Source organism: Melospiza georgiana, chromosome 3, assembly GCF_028018845.1.
Source record: "Melospiza georgiana isolate bMelGeo1 chromosome 3, bMelGeo1.pri, whole genome shotgun sequence".
Lineage (NCBI taxonomy): Eukaryota > Metazoa > Chordata > Aves > Passeriformes > Passerellidae > Melospiza > Melospiza georgiana.
In genome coordinates this window covers 28,512,040-28,539,093 of record NC_080432.1, presented here as the reverse complement: position 1 = coordinate 28,539,093, position 27,054 = coordinate 28,512,040, and positions in this window count along the sequence as shown.

Below are 27,054 nucleotides of genomic sequence, written 5' to 3'. Positions count from 1 at the left end.
CAAAAGTGTAGAAATCTGATTTCTGTCACTGCACTATCACAAGGAACTACAGGAAGTCAGCATAAGTCACCTGAATTTTTCCATAAAATGAGGGAAAATGTTCCATACTTTGATCCCAGAGGTCTTCTGGGAATCCCTCCAAGGAAAGTTTCAGTTCTAGAAGATGAAGTTTTTTTAAAAAGCAATTTTTCAGAAGTAAACACCCAAAACATGACCATGGAGAGAGATCAGGATGATTAGAACTATCAGGATGTCACGGTTTGACACTGGTGCAATGCCAGTGCCCCCATGAAAATATATGCTCTCTGGTGTCTGCTGTGAGATGTGACCAGGAATAGAGCAAAGCAGGCTCCAACTTAAAATAAAAAAGAGAAACTTTATCAACCTACAACTATATATAAAAAGAACACATACAGAACTCAGAATGGAAACCTTCCAAAAACATTCCTCCTCCCCCCACCAAGTTTCCAATACATCCATCCCTCAGATCATCAACTCTCAGTCCATAACCACCCTTTAGATAATCAATTCTCAGTTCATCAACAGGAGAGGAGTCCCTCTTGTGCCATAGGCTTCCCCAGGAAACACAGTTGAGACCTCATGTGTTTCCGTGTCACTCGTGGCACCTCCCAGAGAACATTTGCCATCATAACATCTTCCTTCCATGTCCAGTGCTCTCACCACTGCACATGGACCAGAGCTGCTTCTAGGGTTCCCCTTTAAAGTATGCTTTGCCCAGTTCCAAAAAAAGCAGTCTCTCACTTTTGGGACACCAGTCCCACCCAAATTCACCCCCTGGGGCCGAGGGGGTCTCAAGAACAGAGGTCTTCTTCTTCACTGAAGATTGAGGGCACCACCACTCTCCTCACCCGTCGTCTCTGTTCACGCACTCCTTCACATAACATCACTGCACTCTCTTGGCTCCAAGCCATTGCCTCCCCCTAAATGCAGTCTCTGTGTCACATGAAAAATGGTTCTGTCCATGGCTATACAAGAAAAGTCCAGCCAAAGGCCACTACATCATCCCTCTCACTAAGATTCTTCTCCACTTCTCTCATGGCCAATTTCCTCTTATCTCTACCTCTCTTCTCATTCAGCTCCAGGAGGATCAGCATTCGTAAGGTTTCCATCATCCAAGAAAAGGGTTAAAAATCTCAGGCTCTGCCTGTCCAGAACTCCCATGGCTGTCCTGCCAGGCACCTTCTCGCCGCACCCTTTCAAGGTGCCACAACACAGACACCATCTCGCAGCCGGGCAGGGCAGCTCTGACCTCTTTCACCGACCGAACCCAAGAGAGCTTCTTCCTGGGAGTGCTTTGCTTTTAACCCCCTGTGTTCTCAGAGGCATATCCATGTCCTCAGTGGCCACACCAGGTGCCAGTATTCAAATCTGAGCACCTATTGGTTTGACCACTGCATCCCAAAAAACTCACTTCCTTTTCAAACCAGCACACAGGATCAAAACATCTTTACTTCTGGGTTATTTTGCCAAAGAGTACTGATGTTCTTGTCCTGAGCTTCCATGGTATCTTCCACTGTGGTGCTGATGAAGGACACAGAATTCCTCACAAGCACACTGTGGCACAGGCAACTTCCATGAACTGAGTGACATTTGGTACATGCAGAGCTTTGTATAAGGAAGTCCTTCAAACAATACAATTGAAATATACCGAATAAAGAATGGGAGTAAAGGTGACTATTAAGATTTAAGGTGCTGATACTGCATCTCTGAAATGGCTTCTAAAACAAGGTAATTTCAATGTGCCTGAATCCAGAGTAACATATCAAAAAAAGGTTTTGATTTGAAGGAGATTAGGACAGTATTCATGCAGGAGCAGACCTCCTGTGTGTTTTAAGTGCACTATGCATTCTGGAGGAATGGCTTCACTCTGGCAATGCAGCTGTCATTTTATTTACATAAACATGCATTCAGCCCAAACAATAATGTTTTCTTCCAAAAGTTGCTAAACATCTCCACAAAGTGGATTAAAATTACACAGTCAGCAGTTTTCCTTGATTGTTGACAAAACTCCAAAGTTGAGAGAACAATCAGCAGTTAAAGCACTGCAACGTGTTTATGTGTGAAATTTGTGAAATCAGGGAGTATAGAAACAAAGTCTTCAAAAATCAGGACTGTTTTGACTTTTGTTGATGGATGATGATGCTCAGAAGAATTTGCATAGCTCCCCAGGAGCAGCTCCGAAGTGCTGGTTCTCTGAGAGTCAGCTCATTACATCCATAACAGTGAATGTCACTGATTTCCTTTCTCCAAAATTAAGAATTGACAAATATGAATGAAATTAACTGAAATGCTGTTGGAAAGATGACAAAAATCAATGAAAAATCTATGAAAATTATTGTTCTGTATTCACTTTAAAAAAAATTTGAATACTTACAAAACGCTCTGGCCAGCTGTTGTTATTAGACATAAAGTGGTTATCACTGTTGTTATGATGAAAATGAAAACAAGCTCCCTAATGTCAATACAAAGCTCAAAACAACATCTTCTGAAGTATACAAAAAGCCTTGAATAAATATTTCTCTCTTTAAATAAAAAGCCATTGTATATGAATAGATAAAAAAATATGTTGTAAATAGATCTGTATCTTAGTCATACAAAATGTTGGATCAATTTTGCAAATGTAAAGGTTTAAAGATTTTAATTCATATAAAAATAGTAACAGAGATGCTTTGGTGCTAACATAAGAAGTGGATGTATGTTTAATATCAGCATGAAAGAATGTTTAGAAAATAGAGATCAAATGCATAAAATTACTGGAAAAATGAAAAACATTTATTGCCTGAAGTTTGTTGCTTGTTTTTACTTCGCTCTCTGTATCTGCTATATCGGGTGGTGACTGTTCATGTTATTAAGCTCAAGACAAAAGCGAACTTCAACTCCTTTACACATATCTCAGTAAATGTACTTTATTCTCTCAGGTATGTCAGAAATTACTAAAACAATATTACTGGGCTTTGGATTTCTAGGGTTCTGTTTGTTCAGGGAGGTGTTCAGTGGTTATCATTCTGCATTGCTCTGCAATTAAATTTATCTCAGTATATATTTAAAAAAACAAAAAAACCCAACTTTGCAAATTTGGAGTGTAGGGACTCAGGTTTAACCTAGCAGCAGTCAAGCTGCCACAGCAAAAACCAGGGAAGTGGTACCCAGAGAGAAGCATTGATCACGATAATAAGAAAATAACTGCAGTACTTGTAAGTTGTTTTCACTAAAAATAAAGGCTGATTCCAACCATATAGAAAAGCACTTTCTACAGGCACTCAAAGGTTCATGTAACTACCAACAACCAGCTGATAGCAACATATTTTTTTGCCTTTTTGCAACGGGTTTCCAATCCTTAGCCTGTTTGCAGGGGTGGCAACTTTATCCAAATAGAAATAAACCTCAGCTGGTTTGCTTTTTAATCCCTTATTTTGCCAGCTAGTCTGAAGGATTCCTCCATTTAAACCCTTCAGCTTTACAGTGTCCACTCAAGTAACATCCCAAAAGCCAAACATTGGTCCTAACCACGGCCAACAAAGCACAAGGATAGGAAGAAATTCTGCAACACACAAGACCACTCAAAGCCAATTTTGAGTAGTAACTGGTACCACCACTGCATACGCTTTCCTATCTTCTCTGCAGGACAAGGCATATTCAGTTGTGAGCACGGGCTTTGGATATCTAGAAAGCGGGGATTACCACACTGAGTTTTCCAAACTTGATTCTACTATTTTCCAGTCCTCTATGCTAGAAAATTACTTTTTCAAAGAACTGCACAGGCCCAGCAAAAGGCAGAGGACTGCAGGATGTGAGCTGCTATGGTAGAGGCTGTGAGAATCCATTCTCAGTAGTAAAAAAACCCCAAAAAACAAACAAACCAAAATCCTTCTTAATGACTACACAAATTTGAAGATAAGATTCTCTTTTAGTTATAGCAACTTAATCCCACTAACAGCAGAACAAAATTGATTCACCTTTACAACCTAGCCTTTTTATGGCAATCCATCAAAATGAGGTAGTAATTTATAAAGGCCCTTTATAATACTGTAGTAGCAGAGTCCCTAGGTCCTGAGAATCAGATGTCATGCACATACAAATAAGCACAAAATCCCCTCAAGTGCCAACATCTTTTTTTATCATCCAAGTGTACAAAGAGATAGCAGGGCTGAGTAAAAATAAAACCATGATCAGCCTACAGCTATCCATCCTGCTCATGGGTTTTGATCAGAAAAGTAACTGAGGTGCCTGAATATTTTTAAGAACTGACATGTAATCTTGATATATATGTGAGAGTTGAAAGCAGAATTGGAAAAAACTTGATTTTGGCAAGGGGACGTGTTCAACAATGGAAAATTTAATATTTGTGAACTTAAATTGCACGGGGCTGTCTTTAGACTAAAATATGCTATGGCCCTACAGGCTATGTTTTTTGAGAATTAAATTCATCATTGAAGTATTATTTTCATATAAGCTTTTTGAAGAAGGATAATGAATATATTTTGTTAAATTATTAATCATAGAAATAATTTGTCTTTTTACTTGAATAAAGGATTACATGGAATGGTACAACCTGAGTTTTAGCCAGCTTTCAGAACTCCTCCCACATCCATTGAGCAGTCAGGCAAGGCCATATGACTGAAAAGAGCAACACAGAGTCAACACTTGGCAAAAGAATCTACTAGTGGTAGATTCAGGCAAATTATCTACGGGCCACACCTTATTCCAAAGGGAAAAACTGCTAGGGCAACTAGCCTAGCTGTTACACATCACCCAAACTGTGCTAAACCTGCAGGGGTCAGAGCTGGCCCTATGGCAGAAAGAGTAATTATGAAATGGCACATATTTTATAACTGGGTTTGTTCCCAAGTGATGTAATATTTTTTCCTTTTATTTGCTATAAATCAGAATTACACCATCCTTTGATTTATGTTGTTGTTGGTGGTTTTTTTTTGGTTTTGTTTTAGTTTTGGTGTCTTGGGAGGTTTTCCTGTTTTCTTGTTGCTGTTGTTGGGGTTTTGGGGTTTTTGGTTTATTTTGCTTTTTTTTTGAAACAAGAATGCAGAAGGTTGAGAAGGAATATGAAGAACTTGTTTCTATGAAATAATATTATCTAATCAGAGGAATGAAAGGAAGTCCATAGCAAATAAACAATTTAGTGATTTCTTATTAAGGTCACAGAAATTTTCTTCATGTGGCATAATACTGACTGCAAGGAAGCCTTGCAGTAACCTATTAAATTCAGTATTATTACAGTTCTGCCACCCAAGTATCCTAACACTGAGTTTATCAGCTGTTCCTGGTGGTCCAGGACCCCAGCCAGTGGCAGAACCATGATCCTGCCTGCCAATGGCAGAGGTGGGGCGTGGCCACTCCTGACACATGTGCCAGTGGTCTCCCGCAATCAGGACGCAAAGTCTTCAGCTTTGTGAATATGCCAGTGGCCGGGAAGGATCCAACTGGGGTACCCTGGGTGTTGGGTGGAGGCACTCCCACAGTTTAGGGAAGGCATAGCATGCAACATTCCCATAATCCCTTGCTCCTTTGCTGCCTTCCCCGTTACCTAGAATCACAAAATGGTGGGTACCGCATGGCTTGTTCCCATCTTGTGGTTCTCCTTCTACTTTCCATAATCCCTTTCTCCCTTGTTCCCTTCCCCTGTCCCAAAACCCTCAATTGTGCTCTGGCTTTTCCTCTTCCAATCCTCAAAATACCCTAGCATTGCCCCTGTATCTCCCTCTGCTCCTCCCCCTGATCAAACCACTGTCCTTATTGATGCTTCTGCTCCCTGCCTTGGCTCTGCCCCTCACCCTTCGGGGCCATGCCTCCAACCTCCGGTTTCCCACACTCCTCCCTCCAGTTCCCACAGTACTGTGGAAAAAAGGAAGGACAAAGTGGAAGACCAGATGTTGGATGACAGCAACCCAGTCATCTTTGCAGCACCTGTTTCTTACAGTGCTAGGGGCAAGTGTCCCAAGTGGGCACCTTCTCCCTACAACAACATCAAAGTATTATTCAAAACCCAGAAGGAGGTTGATCGGTCAAGTGAATATTTTAAAGGCTTTATAAGGACCACCCTTTCAGCAAATGTCCTAGTTCCTGGGGATCTGAAAGAAATATTTTCCAGACTATGTGGTCCATCAGAATATAGGCCGTGGATGAAAGCCTGGCGGGAACAGCTCGTCAACCTCCTTCCGACTTTATGGGGCGATGAAGAAATGGCAAATGACAAAGATGACAAACCCCTTTGTATAGGACATCTTGTGGGGGAAGGTGAGTGGGAACAACCCACAACTCAGGCTGAAAAAATTTCTAAAGCAATCTTAGAAATAATTAGGGAAGAGGCAGAAAAAGCTTTTAATCTCCTATCCACTAAAGATCCTTTGCCCATTCTTGTCTCTTTAAAACAGAGACCCAATTAAGCATGTCTAGATTTTGTAGACAGGGTCAGAGAAGTTGTAGGAAGGAGAATTCCCAGATCAAATGCCGAAGATGACATCATCATAGATCTCGTAACCAAAGGTGCATGTGAAGACTGCAAAAGAGTCATCCTCAGTCTTCCTTCATCCCTACCACCATCACTACACTTAATCACGGAATAATGCACCAGCAGGGCAAGACTTCCTTAAGTAGAAGCGCTGAAAAGTCACCATCTGAGAATGGGCAACAGCAATAGCAGATACTCAACTACCTCCCATCTCACCACAAGTGTCAAGACCATATCCCTGCTTTCACTGCAAGCAGAAGGGACATTTTATAAGGGACTGTCCCTATCTGGGGAAAGCCCCCCCAATTCCACCAAGAAGGAGGGGAGAAAAGAGCATGAGGAAAATAGCCAATAAAAAAACTACAGCGTGAGTGCAGTACTGCTCCATGCAATAAAATAAATGGGGCAGCGTGCGGGGATGATGATTGTGAACAATATATTAATAGCCCCTTCGGCTTGTTTTCCACCCAGGACGTGACCGAGTCTTTTAGGCTATACCTTATCCAATCTGTGACTTTTACCAACTCAAACTGGAAAGAACTTTACGTGGACAAGGAGCTGAAAATCACATTCTGCAAACAGGTCCAGTCTTGCTATGGGCAGGGATGTGAGTACCTTGTCGTAGGGGACACAAAGCATACACCCTGTGAGATCGAGATTACACTGGCACTTCTACCACCTATCCTGGAGTGTGTTGTTCTCGTGGCACGCTGTGTCCATCCCCTCCTCTTCCTACCAAAGGGCTAGGTTATCACCCAGGCCATTCCAGTGCCACAATGTTTATGGTATGACTTGGACCTTTCAGTTTACTATACTGAAGTGGTAGGAGAGGAGAAACCCCTTATATGGTACAGCCTTAAAAGCAAGGGGTACAACATCCAACTTCAAGGGATGATAAACACTGGGGCAGGCATGATGGTCATTCCACTGCAAAAATGGCCATCACAGTGGGAACTGCAGGATGTAGACTGCAAGATTTTAGGTGTAGGGGGCACACAATTTGGAAAACAATCAAAAAGCATCATGCAAATTATGGGGCCCAATGGGCAATTAGCAAATATATGCCTATTTGTATTGAACACCAAGTTTACCCTATGGCGGAGAAATTACATGTCCCAATGAGGGGCCAAATTAAAACTGTCGACCCCTCAGGATTTTTAACTGCCTCCACTGAGAAAGAGCACCCTACTCAGAAGTTAAATTGGCTAACTGAAACACCAGTCTGGGTAGATCAGTGGCCACTCAATAAACAGAAATTAAAAGCGCTCAATCAACTTGTGGAGGAACAGTTGGTCAAAGGACACATTGTAGAGACCAACAGCACTTGGAACTCCCCGGTATTCTTTATCAAAAACCTGGGGAAGTACAAGTGGCAGCTCCTTCATGATTTGAGAAAAATTAATTATGTAATTGAAGACATGGGGTGTCTCCAGCTGGGTATGCTATCCCCATCGATGCTCCCTCAAAACTGACAATTGGCAGTCATTGATTGATGGACATCAAAGATTGCTTTTTTTAAATTCCCCTACACCCAGTGGGTGTGCCACATTTTGCCTTCTCAGTTCCTTCCATCAACTGAGAGGTCCCAGTGCGATGCTACCATTGGTGTGTTCTTCTTGAAGGAAGGAAGAACTCACCAACCATCTGCCAATGGTATGTTGCCCCAGTGCATGCCAAAGCAGGAGAGTGCATCATCTATCATTACATGGATGATGTACTTGTATGTGCCCTCGATGACAACACACACAGGTTCTTGATGATACTGTTACTGCTTTGTCAGTGGCAGGATTTGAGTTACATCGTGAAAAAGTGCAGAGGCTGCTGCCCTGAAGATATTTAGGCCTAGAAATCACCAGCCGCACTATAACACCACAGCAGTTGGTGATCAAAGATGAGCCTAAAACCCTGTGACATCTCCAACAGCTGTGTGGAACCTTAAACTGGCTGAGGCCTTGGTTGGGCCTAACGATGGGTGATCTATCTCCTCTTCAATTTGTTAAAAGGAGGGGAGGAGATGGATGCCCTGAGGACATTAACCCAGGAGGCACAAGCTGCATTAGAAAGGATCCAATTAGCATTGGAAAATTGGCAGGCCCACTGCTGCCAGCGTGAACTCCCTTTCAATTTCATCATTTTAGGGAAATGGCTGCACTTGCATGCATTGATTTTTCAGTGAGACAGAGGTCAGAGGGACCCCCTCTTGATCATAGAGTGGGTGTTCCTTGGCCACAGTCTGTCCATGAGCATCACTTGGCTGCAAGAACTGATGGTTCAGCTGGTTTGTAAGGTGAGGGCACATGTGCGGTTTCTTGCGGGGTGTGATTTTGCATGCATTCACGTACCAGTTTGGCTGTCTGTACGCTGGCAGTTTATATACAGACACGAACAGGATGGGACAACTGGAATTAGCGTTGTGAGCGGTTTGTTTCAACACCAGTCTCATTACATTGTTATGACAATGGAGACAGAAGATGTGAACAGCTTGCTGACCCAAACAGCATGCTAAGGAGACTTAATGTTACAACATTCCATAAGACAGTCTCAGTCTAAGTTTCAGCCAATCACATAGGGCAAAAGTATATTGACAGTAGTTCTATCCAACCATATGAAGCACACCATATGCAGCTGTGGTTAAAACAATAGCAACTTATTCTCTCATACAATGGTTCATTTATAAAAGACAAAGCACAGAGCTCTATTCATAATTAACCTTCAAAAATATACACTAAATAAACTTGTTGCAACTTAGAAAGCCCATCTACATAGCTCTTATTGTTCTATTTCCCATGTCTTTGCTACAGCTTAGAAAACTTTTCTGCTGCCTTAGCACTGTTCACAAATCTGCTGTCTGAGGCCTGTCTTTTTTACCACTTTCCTAAAACCTTCTGATTTTTATAGATTCCCACACTGTCCACCGGAAGATTAAATAATGAGACTTTGAAACATCTACTGAAAGAGAATGAGAACCTCCAGTTTTCCCTAGAAGTTACCCTGGGAAATTGACTATTCACCAACCTGGTCATAAACTGTTTAATAGTTAATTCCATCTAGTGCCAAAAGAAATTCAAAGTTGTAAGCTACTTAAGGCTCTAACCATTCTCACCCACGTGTCCAGAGGTTCCCACAAGTCTATAATGACTTGGAAGGACCCCCAGACTCAGTGGTGGGAAACCTATGTCAAGATCATTGAAGGCTCCCCTCATGTAGCTGAGTTGGACATTGTCATTAGAGTCTTTGAAAAATTTCCCGAACCTATTAACAGCATAACTGATTCGGCTTACGTGGCAGGGGTGGTGTTTAGGGCCAAGCATGCAGTGCTCAAAGTCTCTAACCTGGTGATTTACAAATTGCTTTCAAGATGAGTACAGCTGGTTTCCACTGAGAGCAACCTTTTTACATCATGCATGTGAGATCACACTCTGATCTCCCAGGTTTCATTGCAGAGGGTAACCGCAGAGCCTTGGCCTGCACCGTTGCAGCTGGCCGACCAAGGCAACACCTTCCATCAGGCCAAACTTAGCCATCAGCAGTTCATCAGAATGTGCCTGGTCTGATTCCACCAATTACATCTATCATGTGACCAGGCCAGAGCAATTGTGACCACATGCCCACAATGCCAGGAGGCCCGCATTACCATCACTGGAGGCAGGGGTAAACCCCAGAGGTCTCCAAAATTGTGAAATCTGGCAGACTGGTGTAACCCATGTGCCCCAATTTGGCAGACCTAAATATATTCTTGTTAGTGTGGATACCTTTTCTGGTACAGTCAATGCCTCAGCCCACACATGGGAGAAGGCAATGGATGCACAGAAACACCTAATACAGGCCTTCTCCATGTGTGGGGTTCCAAAAGTCATTAAGATTGACAAGGGGCCAGACTATGTCTCCAGAGCACTCAGTGATTTCCTGCTTGAATGGGGAATTGAACATTGAACCGGAATTCCATACTCCCCCAGCATCCAAGCAATAATAGAGAGAACTCATCAGAACCTGAAACGAACCCTAGAACACCAGAGGGCTGATGCCAAAGTATTATCCCCCCAGCTCAGGCCTTCAAAGGCACTGCTCAGCCTCAGCTTCTTGAACTCTTCCTTTGAAAGTCTAAACCTGCCAGTAGTAAGACACTTTAACCAAAAACACATGTTAGAGTTCAAAGAAAAACCTTTGAACTCTAGGTCCCGAGTCGCAGCAAATCCAAGGGCCCTTCAACCTGATCACTTGGGGGAGTGGGTATGCTCGGGTGTCCACCCCCTCTGGTACAAAGTGGATCCTGTGCGAGTGGGTCAGGCCGTACCTGTTAGCAGAAAAAGAAAAAGAGCACCACACTATCACCCCATCGCCATTGGAGGACCCAGATGATGTGGTTGTAGCCTCCAAATGAAAGAAGAAAAAGGAACAAGAAGACTCAGAACTCCATATTTCTTTTCTTTATTCCCTAATGAAAGTTATTGTTAAGTTTCCCTAATATGTTTTCCTTCTTTTATGTTCAAGTGACATCTGTACCCGACAACATGTAGAAAAAAGTGGGATTTGTCCAGATGGATGTCATTTGTCATCAAAGACATTTGTTTGGTTGTTTTAATTCTGTTTTTAATTTCTGTTGTTACTGGTGTTTGCAAAAAACTGTTAAAAGTGTTACCAACTCCAAAAAAAAAAAATAAAAAACCTTCTCCTCCTCAGCAATAGTGAGAAGAATCTGAAGTTTAATTAACTGCTGTTGCCATCATCCCCTTAACACTCTCATAAAAATTAAACAAAAAAGGAGGAATTGTGGCAGTGGGGATTTGGAAAGGTTTAGTCTCTCCCTGCCTATAGCAGTGGGGATTTGAAGATCATATGTTTAGTCTGTGCCAAAAGTTGTTTACCACCTGCCTCCCCATGGCAGTTATAATATCTTCAGATTTTTCCCTGTCTATCTTCAAAAATCCTGCCCCTGTGGCTTGTCTGTCATGATTTTTTACACCCTTTTATCCAGAAAATTCACTGTCAGTTATGATTTTTCCTTTCTGCCACTGGTATGTGACTTTCCCACTCCATGTTATGTTTACATTTGTCCCCATAGAACCCTCCTATCTAGCCATTGATTTGTTAGACCATCTCCTCCCGGGATTCCACCCCCCCCTCCATAAAAGCCGCTGTTTTTCTCTGTTTTTTGCTCTTTGCCACTGCCACCTGTTTGAGCCACCGGCCCCCACATCCCACTGGCGCCTAGCAGCACAGCTCAGCAGTTTGCAGCCTCAGCAAACACTCGTGTGGTGTAACATCAGATGCCTTGCTCCTGCTGCTGCCCGCGCAGCTCCTGCCACAGGGAAGATCACCTGCGTTGCTGCTACTGCTGCCACTGCCAGCCCTGGCACAGGCACTGCCCACTTGGTGTTGTGTCACCTGCCTGGCTTTGGCGCTACTCCTGCCATGGAAAGAATAACACCCATGTGGAGACACCGATTCCACGCGGCGCCACCCCAGCACTGCTCCTGTGCGGGAAAGAAATAAAGTGGCTTGAAGAAACAAGCAAAGAGTCCTTCATTTTCCTTTAGCCTGATCCTTCAGCTTGGGTCCACATTTATCGGCCATTCCTGGCAGTCCGGAACCCCAGCCAGTGGCCGAACTGCGATCCTGCCTGCCAGCGGCAGAGGTGGGGCACAGGCCGCTCCTGGTGCATGTGCCGATCGTCCCCCATGATTGGGATGCAACATCACATAAATGTAAGAATCACAGGATAATTTAGGTTGGAAGGGACATCAGACCAATCCACTAGCCAAAGCAAGATGGTTTAAACCTAACTTGTAAGAGTTCTCTTAGATACATTGTTGAAGGGATACAAGAATAAAAACAGAAGCAAGATTTTGTCTTTTCTCACCTCAGAGAAACACTTGTATAAACCTTTACCATCCACTTTGACAAAATCCATATGCTGCTGTTACTAGAAACACTTACAGAATTTCTTTTTTTCACACAGATGTTCATTTAAAAACTGTAATTAGCATTTCTATATAAGCATTCTATTCACAATTATATTCTCAAATCTTTTGCTAAAACTATTATTCTTTCACTTGGAAGTAGAAATAAATTCGGTCAATCTATCTGATAACTCACAATATAAAATATCAAGTCTTGGAAAGAAAATGGTACAGCCTATGTACAAGTCAGATGTGCAAACTTGGAAGCGCTTAGATAAAATCTATTCACCCACCACCAGCACATGGAAGAGACCTTTACTTCCCTTTTGAGTACAAGTAAAGCCTGACAATGTATCTCATATCCACTTTTACATCTCTGTATGTATTACTTGCAGTAATTCACACTGGCTGAAATGAGGATGAATCAAAATTTTCGTTGGTGCTTCTTTGATAAGCATCTTACAGATTTACCCCTTTAAATGCACTCAGCCTTGAAAAGGCATGACTCGTCAAACAAATTGAAGACTACTACTACATAAGTAACGGCAATTACAAAGCAAAGGGGGAAAAACCATTCCTGTTTCAGTACATTTTGGTATCATGTAAAAAGAACCCTCACACTACTAGAAACCTCCAGTAAATGAGAAGTACCAAGTGTTTTGGCCTAGACACCTGGAAATTACAATTTTTTTTGTTGAGATTTGAGCAATTTTTTGTAAAACAACATTAACACATCATTGAATCCCTTCATTACTTATTAGAACCATGCTTGCATTTTTCGCTGGAAATACAGGCACTTCAGGATACAATAAATTATTTGCTGAAAGGACAAAGACACCCCAACCAACCAATCTTACCTTCTTTTCAAAGGCTATGCCAATAATCTTGCCTGCAAAGTCTCTTTGTTTCAGTGCTTCCCACAACTGTTTCTTGAGTGACTGCTTGGCACTGAGTGTTTGCTCTGGACCTGTATCCAGCTGTGTTGCCCTTTGCAGTTTTTCTGCTTTAATTCCACATGTGCACAGTAGGAATTCCTCAATGCTGATTTTGAAATAACAGGTAGCTTTTTCCAGCATTTCTTCTATATAGACACAAGAGAAATAATGAAAATGGTGAGTTGTACTGCTGTCACTCAGACAGTGGAGGTGGTAGTGAGAAAAACAATGCCAACAATTACAGTTTACAGTGCAAAAAAGGACATCAAGTTGACTTTTAATGGTCTGCTGTAGCATTATTTCTAAATGGCATCTCACTATGTAATTAAATGATCATGCAGCATACTTGAGCAATAATGCAAAACTAGATAGTTTATGGGAGAAAAAATACTAGATTGGGTAATCACCATGCAATACATGTGATCTGCACTGAAGTTTGCCACATCTCATTCATCGTTTTAAAAATTCCTGAAATGTGCACATTGTTACTGCCCAATTATAGGGCTGCCCCCCAGAAACCATCAGCCTTTCTGCCTCTACACTTGAACAGCTCCTGCCCTGAGGGGCTTTTCATAGCAGCTATTCAATGAAAAAATCCCAAACAAATAAAACCACACTTTCATATGTTCACATGTGTACCTCTGCCATAATAAAAACTCCACCAAGGTTTGTCCTTCTTCAGCACAACGCTTTCTAATTGATCTCTCACAAAGTACCTGTAATGGCAGCTGAAGACATCAGAAACAGACCTTACCCATGATTTTTCTGTACAGAATTTATCCACATAAAGATGGTACAAGAAAGACATTATCTGAAGAGTAGGATTCCCTGGCTCCACTTTATAGTGACAGGTTTGTCAAGCTGTAATTTGGACTCCTCCTCTGCAAAGATCTCCATGCTGTCAAAACCCCCCAAGTGTTGTCAATAAAAGTGTCTGCTGAGAAATGAAACTGGTTTGAACCTGTATTTTTTCCCCTGAGTTTCTGCTTCCTCTCTGCTTCCCTCCCTCCTCCTGCATCTGTCATCCAGCTTGAGTCTAAAAACTCATGAGCTGAACAGAGGGCATAAGTTGTCTTCATCTAAATGCAGGATGCAAGTGCTCCTGAAGTTCATGTGTGTTTCACAGTCACGAACTGCAGAGAAGACAAAACTTCAATAAAATAGCCTTAAATGTTCTCAGCATTGTCCTATGGTAACTCTTTGTCATGATGATAAAAGGACATTAATTATGCAGTCAAATAACTGCATTATATAATTCTCAATAAAAAGGACATTAAGACTGAAATTCTTGGAAATAGCAGGACACCTACCATGAAGCTCATGCATCATTCTAACATTATTCATTCCAAATTGTAAGAGTTTCAGATTGAGGTGCTTCAGTGTGTTGAATGCAAGCATCCTATAAATCCAGACAAAAGTTTGTGATACACACACTCCTTCCAGTCTGTCCTCACTAGTGACAATACATGTGGGGACTGAATGTGGGGACTGAAGAGAAAAACTATTGTGGGAATAATTTTTTAAAAAAATGTCTGTAACACCAGCAATTCTCAGTTTTAAAATCAAAATTTTGCTAATAATTAGAAAGTCACTGGGAGTTACATTGTGCCACTGGATTTTCTTAGGCATTCCTAGGAAGAAGAGTTCCCTCAGGGCTGAGAATATTTTCTTTGCTTTCTTCCTAATTAAGAAAAAAGAAAATAGCTTTTAAGACTGAATGTGCACTATGGCAGACTTTGCTGCTTAGAAAATCCTCATGTCTGAATTTCCAATGGGCAAGACCTGAAATGTCTTTTTTGTCAAAGTCAGGATCCATGGAGAGTATTCTGTGCTCTGCAGAAGAGGCTCCTCAGGGCACAGGATCTGACTGACAACAATCTGTGAGGCACAATAACATCCCAGCAACTTGGAGCATTTCAGTCAGGTGTATTTCTAGTTTTTTTCCAGGGAAAGCTACTTGTAGCATTTATGCAACACCCTGTAACACCTGCAAAAGAGTCCTAAACACAAATATGAAAGCTCAAAATTTCAAAGGTTTAAGGGTATATTTGAAAATATCTTTTCTTTCCCTTCACCCTATGAAGAAGCGAACCCACAGGAAACTCACAATTCCTCCCAGTCTCCCTCATTAAACAGCTCATCCTCCTGGTGCTTGTGTCCACAGTATATAAAAATCTCAAAAGACAAATGCCAATTTGTCTGGCACAGACATAACTTCAAGGCTCTCTGCTTCTGAGTATCAGATTATGTGAAAATTTAAGCATCTGTCCTCACCTCAGGGAAAAACAGATGTCTTTTCCAAATGCACAGGTTATAGTTATTAGTATTTGCATCCTTTGTGACAATCACAAGTAATGACAGCAATCAGATCAGTACAAGAAAGTGAGCTGGGTAAATAGGAAGTGCTGAGCTTCAGCCTCCCCAGGAAAAACAAAGACACGTTACCATTCATTTTGGGTGTTTTCTGTATGAAAACAAATTATTCACCACCAATATACAGCATTTGTATGGATTAAAGAGGAGTAAACACTGAATACTAACTTTTCCTTTCTGCACAATTCTTTGGAGACAAGAGTGGCAAATAAACTCCTAGAGTATCTATTTAATAATGTATCTTCATATAATTAAGTATATTCTAGTCATAAGCCTTCAGCTCTTAGACTTTTGAGACAATTTTCAGAATAATTATCTATTATTCATGGTCCAGTTTGGACTATGCAGCCAGCACGGATTTTATTTTGTTTTTTTAAGCTTATGACTGAATAATTGAATTCTTATTTGATCAGGGCAAAATTATTTCTGAAACTTAAGAGTACTAAACTATCATGGTTTTCACTACTATACAGATTTCTTCACTGACTAAAACCTCACATTTCTACAGCCACATGATTGTTTCTTTTACCAGGAAACTGACCCTAGCGATTCACTTTTTTTTTCTCAAGTTTTGCAGAGCATACACTTGGCAACAGTTGGAAATGTCATCCAGTTAAAAATGCCAAAACAAAGGCCAGTTCCTGGGGCTTTGACAGTAATGGAAAGACAGAAGAAACCATTGATGCAATGCCTGTGAGGCAGGTGTTCTGCTACTCCAGTGGCATTCATACATCCACAGTTATGATGCTAATGTGTGTGCTGCCTTCCCCTTCTCCTAACACTACTGCTGCTCCCTCAAATAGCCAGATTTCTCCTCCTACCTTGCAATCCCATCAGCAGTAACTGGACTAGTGAATAGAGCAGACAGAGAAACCAAGCATGGAAAAGGTGTTATTGAGAAAGTTGTCTACAGATTGAATTACCGCCTCTTTCAACAACATCCTAGTTCAATTCACAGAGTCTAGCAGAAAAATGGGAATACTGGTGAAACATGCTTGTTCCAACATTAACTATCTTAGACCACATTAACTGGTTTTCGTAAATGTATTACCCCTTCAGTTTCAAATTATTTCAGGTAATAATCTGCAGGGCTTTCCATGCCTAAAGCACAAGCAATCCAGATCAGCGGGCTTCAAAGAACATCTTTATGAATGCCTTCATTATATGCCAACAAATGAAAGGTGATTTTCTTGCAACCAGACAAATGCACAGTAGGCAAATTTCAATTTATTTTCATTATTTTTATCACAAAACTGGCGCTTTGGAGCCTGAGATGTTCATTGCTCTGCTCAGCCAAGTGGCAATTACTTAGAAGTGGCTCAGAGATCCTGTGCTGATGCCACCTCCCAAGCACCCATGTGATTCCTAGGCCAGGATGCAGGGATTCCCCCCATTCCTACTGCAGGGCATGTCAGCCAGTCGAAGCTGCAGCAGCGCCCTGCCCACAGACACAGGAGCTATCCTGCAGGCTGCACAGATGACAGAAGTGTGTTGTGCCTACATCCAGCTGTGAAAAGGTTCCATCTGCACATCCTTTGCAATTTTCCACATCAGAAGAAAAGCAGATTCTAAAGTACTATCAAAGCTGTTCATAAAAATAACTCTTCTAACATGCAGCTTGCCTGCAATTTTATTTCCCCTCTAGCTTGTAGCTTAAGCATTACCATAGACAGAGAACTTCTTTCCTGCTATTTTGATGAATAAGAGAGACTCACTGGCAGGACAAATGCTATTGAAAAGCGATGTTCTGCAAGTCATCTGCATTACCAGTAAACTCCAAATCTTCTTAAATAACTTCAGAATAAGGAAGACTTGTGCCCTTTGTGTCTAAAGATCTGGCTAAGCTCCAATATTCTCTTTTATATCACAGATAAGTCTGTTTTCCAAAGAAAACAAGAAGGCTCAGAAAACTTAAGCCTGCCTTGAGTGCTGGTGCCCAACAATCACAATGCCCATGAAGCCTTAAGAACCTAAAAATGAGACAACACACACTTTCAAGACAATATTAGTATAAGAGGTAATATAAAGGTTGATCTTTATTGGAGGCTTCCAGGGGTAGATATTCAAAATGCCTGCAAAAGCCCACCCCCACAGGGGCAAATACAGTTTTATAGGTTTGGCTAATTAGCATATTTGACAAAAATCACCAATTAGGAACACAAGTTGTGATGTAATTTCCCCTGCCAGTCCAAGCCCCTTCTAAATCCTCCCCCCTCAGATAGACCTAAGCATTCTTGATGAAAATGTATCTCAAAAAGCTGGTTTTTCGCCTTGGTTCCTAGGGAGAACCAAGACAGGATAGAGGCTTTGGAATGTTTTGTCTTTCTGCATATCAGGGTAGGGAAAAGTAGTAGGAAAACTAGCTATGAGTGCAATAATAGCCTACAAAGCTACAAATACATGTGTGAAGAATACAGAGAATATATAAAAGAAAAAAAGACAAAAATCATAAGGCATCACCCTGAGCTGTATCTTCTCACCACTGAATTCAACCCCTGCCAGGGAGGTCTTTAGCAACGAGGCTGCAGAAGGAGAAGTGGTGAAGTTAATTCAATTTTCTGCACTACATCTCTGCAGCAGTGCAGAGATGCAGTGCTGCATTTCCACCAAAGACTACTTCTTTGGTAGATATGGTGCCAACTGTGAGGCAGATAGAGAAGAGCAAAAAACTTGGTGATATTTAGATTCACAAGTAATATCCAGTAAGATCATGAACACTAAGCTATTAAAATACAGCTACTGGCCAGCCATCCATAGGAAGATGTGTTGGTGTACAGATAAGAGGAATCTAGGTACAAAGACCTTATTTCAGAGCCAGTTAAAAAGTAGCTCAGCTATGGCCAGTGTTGAGATGAAGCTGGTGAATCCTTTGTCTTCCTGCCAGATGGCTTCTGAGAGACTGGATAAGAGAATTTAGGAGTTAGAAACAGGTGTTACTGGGACTCTCCTGTGGTCATGCAGGAAACTGAGGGATGCACTTCTCTTTAATGACCTTTCATCAACAGACTCACAAATGTAAGCCTCTCACATGCCAATCCTTAAAATTTGGGGGCAAAATCACAATCCAGCTTCCCAGCTGTTCCATTCCTGCTTGTCTTGGTTTCAAAAGACAGGTGTCTGCTAAGGAAGGCAGGAGCCTCCCCTAAAATGGAAAATGTAAACTTCCTCCCTCCAAATTGCTATAAATTTTAAATTAAGGGGCTCTCAGGCAAAACATATGGGAGCAGGAATAACAGTTCTTTACTAGGGAAGAAAATAAAAAGATAAAATAAACAATGCAGTGAATTAAAACAACACTGACAGAGTCAGAACACAACCTGACACCCTGTTGGTCAGGGTGTTGGTAGCAGTCCAATTGGAAGTGTGGCTGCAGTCCTCCTGGAGTGCCAGGTGTGGTTCTGCTAGAGCAGTGATCCTATAGAAAGGTGTAGTCTTCCTCTGAAGATCCTGTGGAAGAGGTAGCTGTTCCTCTGGGAAAATCCAGTGGGGAAAGCCATGCTGATGTTCCAGAATCTCAGGCAGAATGCTTGACTCTCCCCTCTCTGCGGAGCATCTCACAATGGGATGTTATATTTCTTATCAGCCATGCAGTGACATTCAATAGCCTGTTATCAGCAGATGTCTCTCTGGAGGGAGAGTGGTTGTGGAAGAGATAAGGAAAACTGTCTACTTAACAGAAGACAACTGCCATACAGAGGGGAAATAGAATACAATTTGCTTGACAATCCAGGATACTGCTCCTCCCTACATCCTGTAGGAGTGACAATGTAGGCACAGAATTTCAGCCCTACTGTATCTATTTGGCAGTGGAAAGCCAAGTTTCAAACCTAATCAGCAATGTCAAACTCCTCTCACCAAGGAATCTGCTATGCAGAAGAGATGGAAATTTCAATGAGAGCTTGTCTGAAGTGCAGATCTTTGATTTTATTTTCAGGTAATATGGAACAACACACAAAGGTAAACTCCAAACATGCTGCTTTGTCCTTTCAATTTGAGCAAGGCTATAACATCTGTATTATAAGTTTAGGGTGTAAGAACAGAACACTGAAATAATTTATCACCAGTTATTTTTTTTAATAAAGATTGTATTTCTAATTGTTTCCTACCATTTTAAAGCAACTGCTCTTTCACTGAACTTCAACAAATGAGAGCTTTGAAAAAAAACAGCTATTAAGAGAGATTAATAACAGCTTCTTATCTCTTATCCAGGAGTCCAAGATATTCTCCCATTATTGCTATTCCTCTCAACATGCAGAATTATAGAAAAGGGCATGAGGACATGGAAGCCATTAGCAGTTTCCAATTGTAAAGATATGGCAAGTCAGGCAATAACATTTTGTTTCAAAGCATAGCCCATTTAGTCCAATTGTTTTAGCCTCTAAAATCATAAATCCACTTATAACTAGAGGTCACTAAGCATATAAGCTGCCATGCAGCTCTAGTACTGTCAGGTGCCTTCTGACACTTGCAAAGCTCAGTGTTAACAGATATGCTCTCTAGTGCTTATGTCTGGTTTCAATGCTCTCTTTTGAAATAGGAGCCTCCTCGAGCCAGGTCTCATAAGCTCTTGGAGGTCTATTTCACACCCAAGATAGTTCAGCTACCTTTGGAGGCATAAAATCAGCAGGATGGCTTCTGTTGCAGTGTTGGAAACAAAAAAGTTTTAATAAAAGGCAAAATAACAAACTCTTTACAGAGAAAAACTGATCCATGTGCAAGAGGCCCTCCTGCCCCTGGTAAAACCCCTCACAAAAGCCATTAGTTTCTTTGTTCTCTTCTTTTTCTAGTAAATTTCCCAGGTGGGACATTTTGGCTCCTGTCCAGTTAGCTATCCTTAAGTTTGAGAAAAAGTCCCCCAGGCTTGTGGGATGCCTTTCTCAGCTAATCAGGAGAGAAACTTCTGGGCTTATTTTCTTTTTAAGGGGACAAAGGATAGTTTTGTCACTCCATAACAGGAAGGACATTCCTACGCTCTTTCATGAGTATTTATTACTAACAAATATATTCCCTCTATACTGCTTGTGTACCTACAGTATTTCGCGTAATCAGAGAGTTAGAATTTCCAAGTAAGATTCCTTCAGAGCCAGGTCACAATAGTGCTAACACAACATAATTGCCCTGAATATATACAACTTCTTGCTGAATCTATAGAGCTTCCTTTTATTGAGGAAGATAGACTGTGAGCAGCTATCAAACACCTGTATCAGATATTCCCGTGTGAGATAAATACTGAGACTTAAATGGAGCCAGCTATCTGTTTTGGAGGCTACTTGATGTTTACACTATAAAGGAGAATGTTCAAAGCAAATTATCTCTTTGGTAACATAACTGCTTATTATAAATTAAGACAAGGTTGTCACCTCTTTTGGATCAAGGTTAATCAACTCATAGTCATTAAATTCACACAAATGCATTACCAAGGATCTCTTTTACAGCTTCTCACTCTAATAATTTGAAGCATTACCAGCTGAACATGACATTTTTTATCACAGATGCAGAAAAGCCAGAAAGGATTTGTACTGTTATGTCTAGCTTCCAGGCTATGCATTGAGCTGTTCAGGAACAAGATCAGTACGAAATTTTAGCAATACAGCAAGGCAAAGCTATAAAAACATGGGAAACCAAGGAAGATTGTCCCACTGTTGGGTTTTTCCCCCCAGCAGATGATGGAGAATATTTCTGCACAGCAACGGTGTTAACCTAGCACCTCCAAAACCCTAGGTAAAAGGTGACCAAGCTAAGCCTCACCATGCCCAAAGGCTAGAAATTATTGCATGATGAAACCCAGCCCATATTCTCTTTGCTAAAAAGCTAAAGTTTTATTCTATTGAAAAGATTTTGTTGCATTAAGTGACACATCTCTAATAAAAAGATACCATGTTTTAGTGTGAAAAATCCTGAACCTCAAGGGAAAACCAGAGCCCTGTTCCACTGTTCATATTTCCAGGAATCCCCTACAAAAAAACTAGCAGGAATAAAAACCATATGTTTTGGTAAGAGTGGACAGATTTGACTTTGTAAACTGAACAAATCAACACAGTTTTACACCACTTGAAGATTTATCCCTCTTTCTCCACCTTGTATGCTGCAAACAGCTGGGCACTGCAAATTTCTGAAAGCTCAAATGTCTAAGCAAGAGTAATGATAAACACAAGGTAAATGCAGACTTGAAAACTGTTTCCTCCACGATCAAAGAGGACTGCTTTCAGGCATATGAAACCCAGGGTAAGAATATTTAATGACACACTAGCATTTGCTGCCAAAACCATCTGGATTTGAAATGTTAGCCTCAGCTTTGATTAACTATCTAGTAATTTATGAGGGCAGCTGTTATAAGACACTAAACAGATGTATCTCTAAAAATAAATAGAAAGAAAAGTGTTTCCTCTGATTAAGTTTTGAAAAAAACTTGACATACACTTTTGCAAACAGTTGAGAGGTAACAAATATAGAGATCAGACTATCAGGAGATGAGGCACTGCTTTTTTTACAGCAGGAGTAAGCACTGAATTTTAGACTAATTATCCTACTTTAATGTTACCAGAGGTATTACTGGTGCTTGACTAAACTCAAAGCAGTGGCACATTTAGTATACACAGTGCATTACTGAAGGGAAAGCCAAAGTCAGAGGCTGAGCAGTTGATTTTACATGTAATGAAACTCACAAGATCCTCCAAGATCCATCCTGCATGAAATGGCTGTACTGATTACATGAACATTCCCTTGAGAGCACTCGTGTGGATGCAGAATGAACAGATAGGCAATGAAATCACAGCACCAGGCCTTTGGAAACTGAAATGTGCCTTTCACAAAAAATCCACTAAATCAGATTTAAAATAGGTTATAAAGAAGATTTCAGAGAATTAGAAGTTCTGTGAGTTCATCCATTGACATGTGCTTTCCAAAGTGGCTTTTTCACAGATTAAAGCAGTGTCGTCCTCCTTATCTAACAAGAGGTATGATTACCTGGCAGCAAATTACATATTTTTGTTAAGGAAGATGACTGAGGCTTTTTATGAAGACCAGCATAGGCATCACACAGAGATGAAGGTTAAGTTTCTTAGATTCACAGTGAAAAACAATAGCACAATCAAACATTCCGCATAATGCCTCATTTCACACAGCCAAAGGACCCAGAATTTCCTCACAGGGATCTTGTGAACACAAACCCCCAGAAGAGATGAGGGAGAGCAAGTGCTGATCCTGGAAAAGCATGTGGGAGAACACATGGTCTCTGCACAGCTGGGATCTCCAGAAAGGCTTCTCATCCCAAGGAGGTTCTGCCCCTGCTTCTTTCCTTCTGACAGAAGACACTAAAGGGACATGATTTGGAACTGCGCTTTCATCCAGACTCCAACAAATTACAGCCTATTTGAAAGAACTGAAACTATATGGAAACATGTAACCCACATACCTGGCTTCCTTTTTGTAGTAGCTTTTCTGACATAATGGACAATTCCCTGATAAGAAGTCCTGCTGTTTTCAAACTAGAGAAGATTGACATTGGTTTCAAAAGACTCGCTGGGGCAATTTTTCCACAATTTCTCAATGCAAAATTTCTCCTGCACACTTTCTCTGCCAGTTGTGTGTTCATGGCGCAGTCTTAACCAGCTCATACTTTGGTGAAAGGACAACTGCAACAAAAAATATCCATCATTTAATGCAAATGGTCACAGAGGTGACCAAGGCCGTCAGATCTGTCCAGTTACTGTGGCAATGTCTGTTCTTGTAACAGACTGGATCTCAAAAAAATCGGTGGTACTTCCACCCACATCTCTGCTGAGTGACTAATTAGGCTGGGCTATGGGAATAAATGCCAAGCTCGAAAGAGTTTCATGGAGCTTTCCCTTCCAGTGGCATTTATCTTAAAAATGGAGTATCTACTGAAATTCTACTCCCAGGCCAGAAAATGAGCAGTGTCTAAGTGCAAATAGAGGTAAAGGCACCTGCAACAGCCACCTGGAACTCCTCAGCATCAAGTCAGTCAACATAACAGAGCTCTTACTGTCTGACAGTGTGTTAAGAACAGCCATATTCTCTTTCAAGATTTATCTTTAAAAGGATCCAAGTGTAGCCTGAAATGAACTGCAGCACAAGTGTACTGATGAAGCTGAGGCAGGGATGAGAGCAGCAAGCTTTTCAGCCAGGAGGAAAAGACACAGCTGCACAGCCAGATGCCAGTAAGAACACCACAGTCACAATCAGGACACATGGTCATCACAGGCCAGCTAGATGTCTAAGCAGTATGAAAAACACTTCATGAAAATAATCATGTTATCAAAAGAGCACAAATCTTTTTTTCTGTTTATCCTCATGAACTGGTTTGATGGCAAACCAGCAGGAGGAATTAACTCTGCACAAATATATTGTGAAAGATGCCAAGTCAGAACTACAATTTAATAGGAAAATTACAATAAAGGCAATAGCACAGAAACAGTGGCTTATACCAACAAAATCAGAGTATGGCCCAACACCCTGTTGGTCACTGTGGTGGCAGCAGTCCTGTTGGAGTGATGGATGTGGTCCTGTTGAAGCGGTGATTCTGGAGAAAGGTCTGGTCCTTTTCTGGAGGTGCAGTGGCGGTTATTGAGAGCTCTTCTCCTCTGGGAATTCAGTGGTGGTATTGTGGTGTCCCAAGCCCCAGATTATATACAGGTAGGAATGTTTGGTTCCTCTCCCAGGGCAGGGCATCTCACAATGGGAATATACAATTTTATGAGAAATTCTGGGAAGCCTTGATGGTCCATTAGCAGAGATGGTCCCCCCAGGTTGGCTGCTGCTTGCCCAGAGGGAGTTATCAGGGCTGAGTCATACAGAAGGTAAAGAATACTGGTCCCCAGCTCATGTAGATGGCAGTAGAATATGTACTTTTAGTTACATTGTAACCCAAGACACCTCATTTGCTTTGACCTTCATGAAGCTTTCTGAGCTGGCATTTATGCATACCCTAACCTCTTTTAGTAGCTAAGAGAAGTTTAACCCTTCTTGCTGAAATAGGGAAAGGAAGGTCAGATCTTCAGCACAGTGAATGCTCCCCTTATTTCCATATCTCTATACCAACTATTTCAATCAGCCAGGCCCTCCTACAACATTCCTAATCACTGCTGCGTGTTCAGAGTCAAAGCATATTGATGTCAGAATCTGAAGGTAATTTAGGTTGGAGAGAAGTAAAGTATTTTAAAAGACCAAAATAATGATGAGGGGTTAAATACCATTATCAGTATTATTGTAATTTTATGGAGTGCACACATAGGCACTGTAAGAATCCCTTTGCCTTTGGAAAGGATTGTAACTTGCTTTAACATTACAAGGATTTGCTTAGTCTTCCCTCAAAGTGTGGAAAAATCCTAAAAATTTCCTGACTTATATTGCAAATTAATTCTGCAAATACTACTCTAGAGGCTAGTTCTCCCTATGCTTCTACTCTCTTAATTTTACTCAAGGAATAGCAGTAGCAGCTGAGGACAGAACACTGCTGTTCTCTGCCAGGGAAGTGTTCACCATTCCTGCCAGCAGCAGTGAGTATGCCAAGACAAATGGGATCCAGCTGTTTTAACACACACTCACAAAACAGCTGGATAGGGCACTGCAAGTGGAGTGGCAGATCCAGATACTTTTGTTCTCTAGATATTTCTAAATCTTGGAATAACTCATGGAGAAGAGGCAAATGTTGTTAGGTACCCCAGTTTGTCTGACAATTTGGAGCTTGGCAGAAACCCACATGACTAAAAGCTACAATCAGCAGCTTGGCATTGGACCATCCAGTCATTACATCTAGGCCCATCAGACACTATTCCTGTGAGAAAGCTATGGGCACTGTAGAAGGCCATAGAGTCTTTTATGATGCAAATTTCAAAGTCACCAGAAGTTTTAATTGAAGAAGACTTCTGTTGCAGGTCATCTGCCTCAATGGGGTTCCAAGTCTTCAGGCTGATTTGTGGTCTGTCCCATTTCCATCATAAACAAACTTTTCAATTGTCCACACTTATGTCCTGTGCAATACACCTACTAACAAATCACCCTTTAATATTCGTGATGGTTAAACAACTTTCTGTCTACCTGCTCCCAAGAAAAGCAGATGACTGAATTTCTTCCATGTATTCAGATTTTTTGGCTGCCTGGCTCCAATGAAGCCTTTTACAGCCACCTATAATTTTGCTTGTTTGGCAGTCCAGAGGACAGATGTGTGCTAATGTCTTTACAAATACATTGATGTGTGAAGGTATGGCTGTTACATCTTTGAAATGGGTCTTAATGTCTCTGCTGACTTTGGGCAGCAGGTTTGTTACAGAGCCCAGACATCTTGGCTCCTGAAAGAGATAAGGGGGTCTGCACAAGGCTAAACTTCGGGATAAAACAGTACGTTCAAGGGGGTTATGTGATAGGTGGTTTGGAACTTTAGGATAAAAGGAGGCTGCGCCCTCCCAAACCCTGAGAGAGAAAAGTCTGTGGGCATGTGCCCTGGTGGACTCTCGCTTTATTCGAATGAAGGACTCCTCTGTCTCCTTTTTAGACATATACCTCTGGTGTTTGTGGATTTTCCTGACAATTACAATAGCTGCCATTGTGCTTTTGGGTTTTTTAATTGACTGAATGGCTGCTGAAAACATTTTTAGCTTAAGTTCTTTGCCTGATAAAAAGCATAAGATGAAACTCTGAAATGCACAGTTTGCTTTTTTTTCTCCCCCCTAAATAAAAATAATTTGCTGTCAATACTCTTTTCCCAAAAGAAAAGAAAGCCCAACAAAGAATTTAGATCTTGTGATAAATGAGTAATGAAGCAGTTGACTCTCACAATGAAAGGGCAAATATTATGTATATGCTGAGAGAAGTTTTATAGATTTATAGTTATGCTTCCCCCTTTTGCATTGTTCTCATGGGATGGGTGGGGAAGCTAGGGCATTTGGGAGGGTCAGCTCATTACTATGGCAACACCTGACCTCCAATCAAGATGTCAGGAAGTGATCACCACCACTGGACAGCAAAGAAGGAGTCGATAGACAGAACTTTAGGAGAGGCTAAAGAGTTAAAAGGTGGAATATCCATTGTGGACATGAGCACCTGGTGGGAAAAATCCTTTGTTCCCAGTGCCATAATATTTTCTCTATTCAGTCTTCTATTGTATTTTTGATGAGGTTTTAATAAACCTTCTAAATTTTTTGAAAGGGAGTATAATTTCTCACAGTCTGAAATGTGAAAGCACAGCAACATATTTTGGAAAGGCATTTTTCTTACAGTGAGTAAATTAATATGAAGTGTTCTCTTGGAGTGAGTGTATTCCATGATTCTGTGTATTCTTGGATAGTGTATTCCATGACCATCTGCTTTGCGCCCAAAAAATGGTTATTGTATCTTAAAG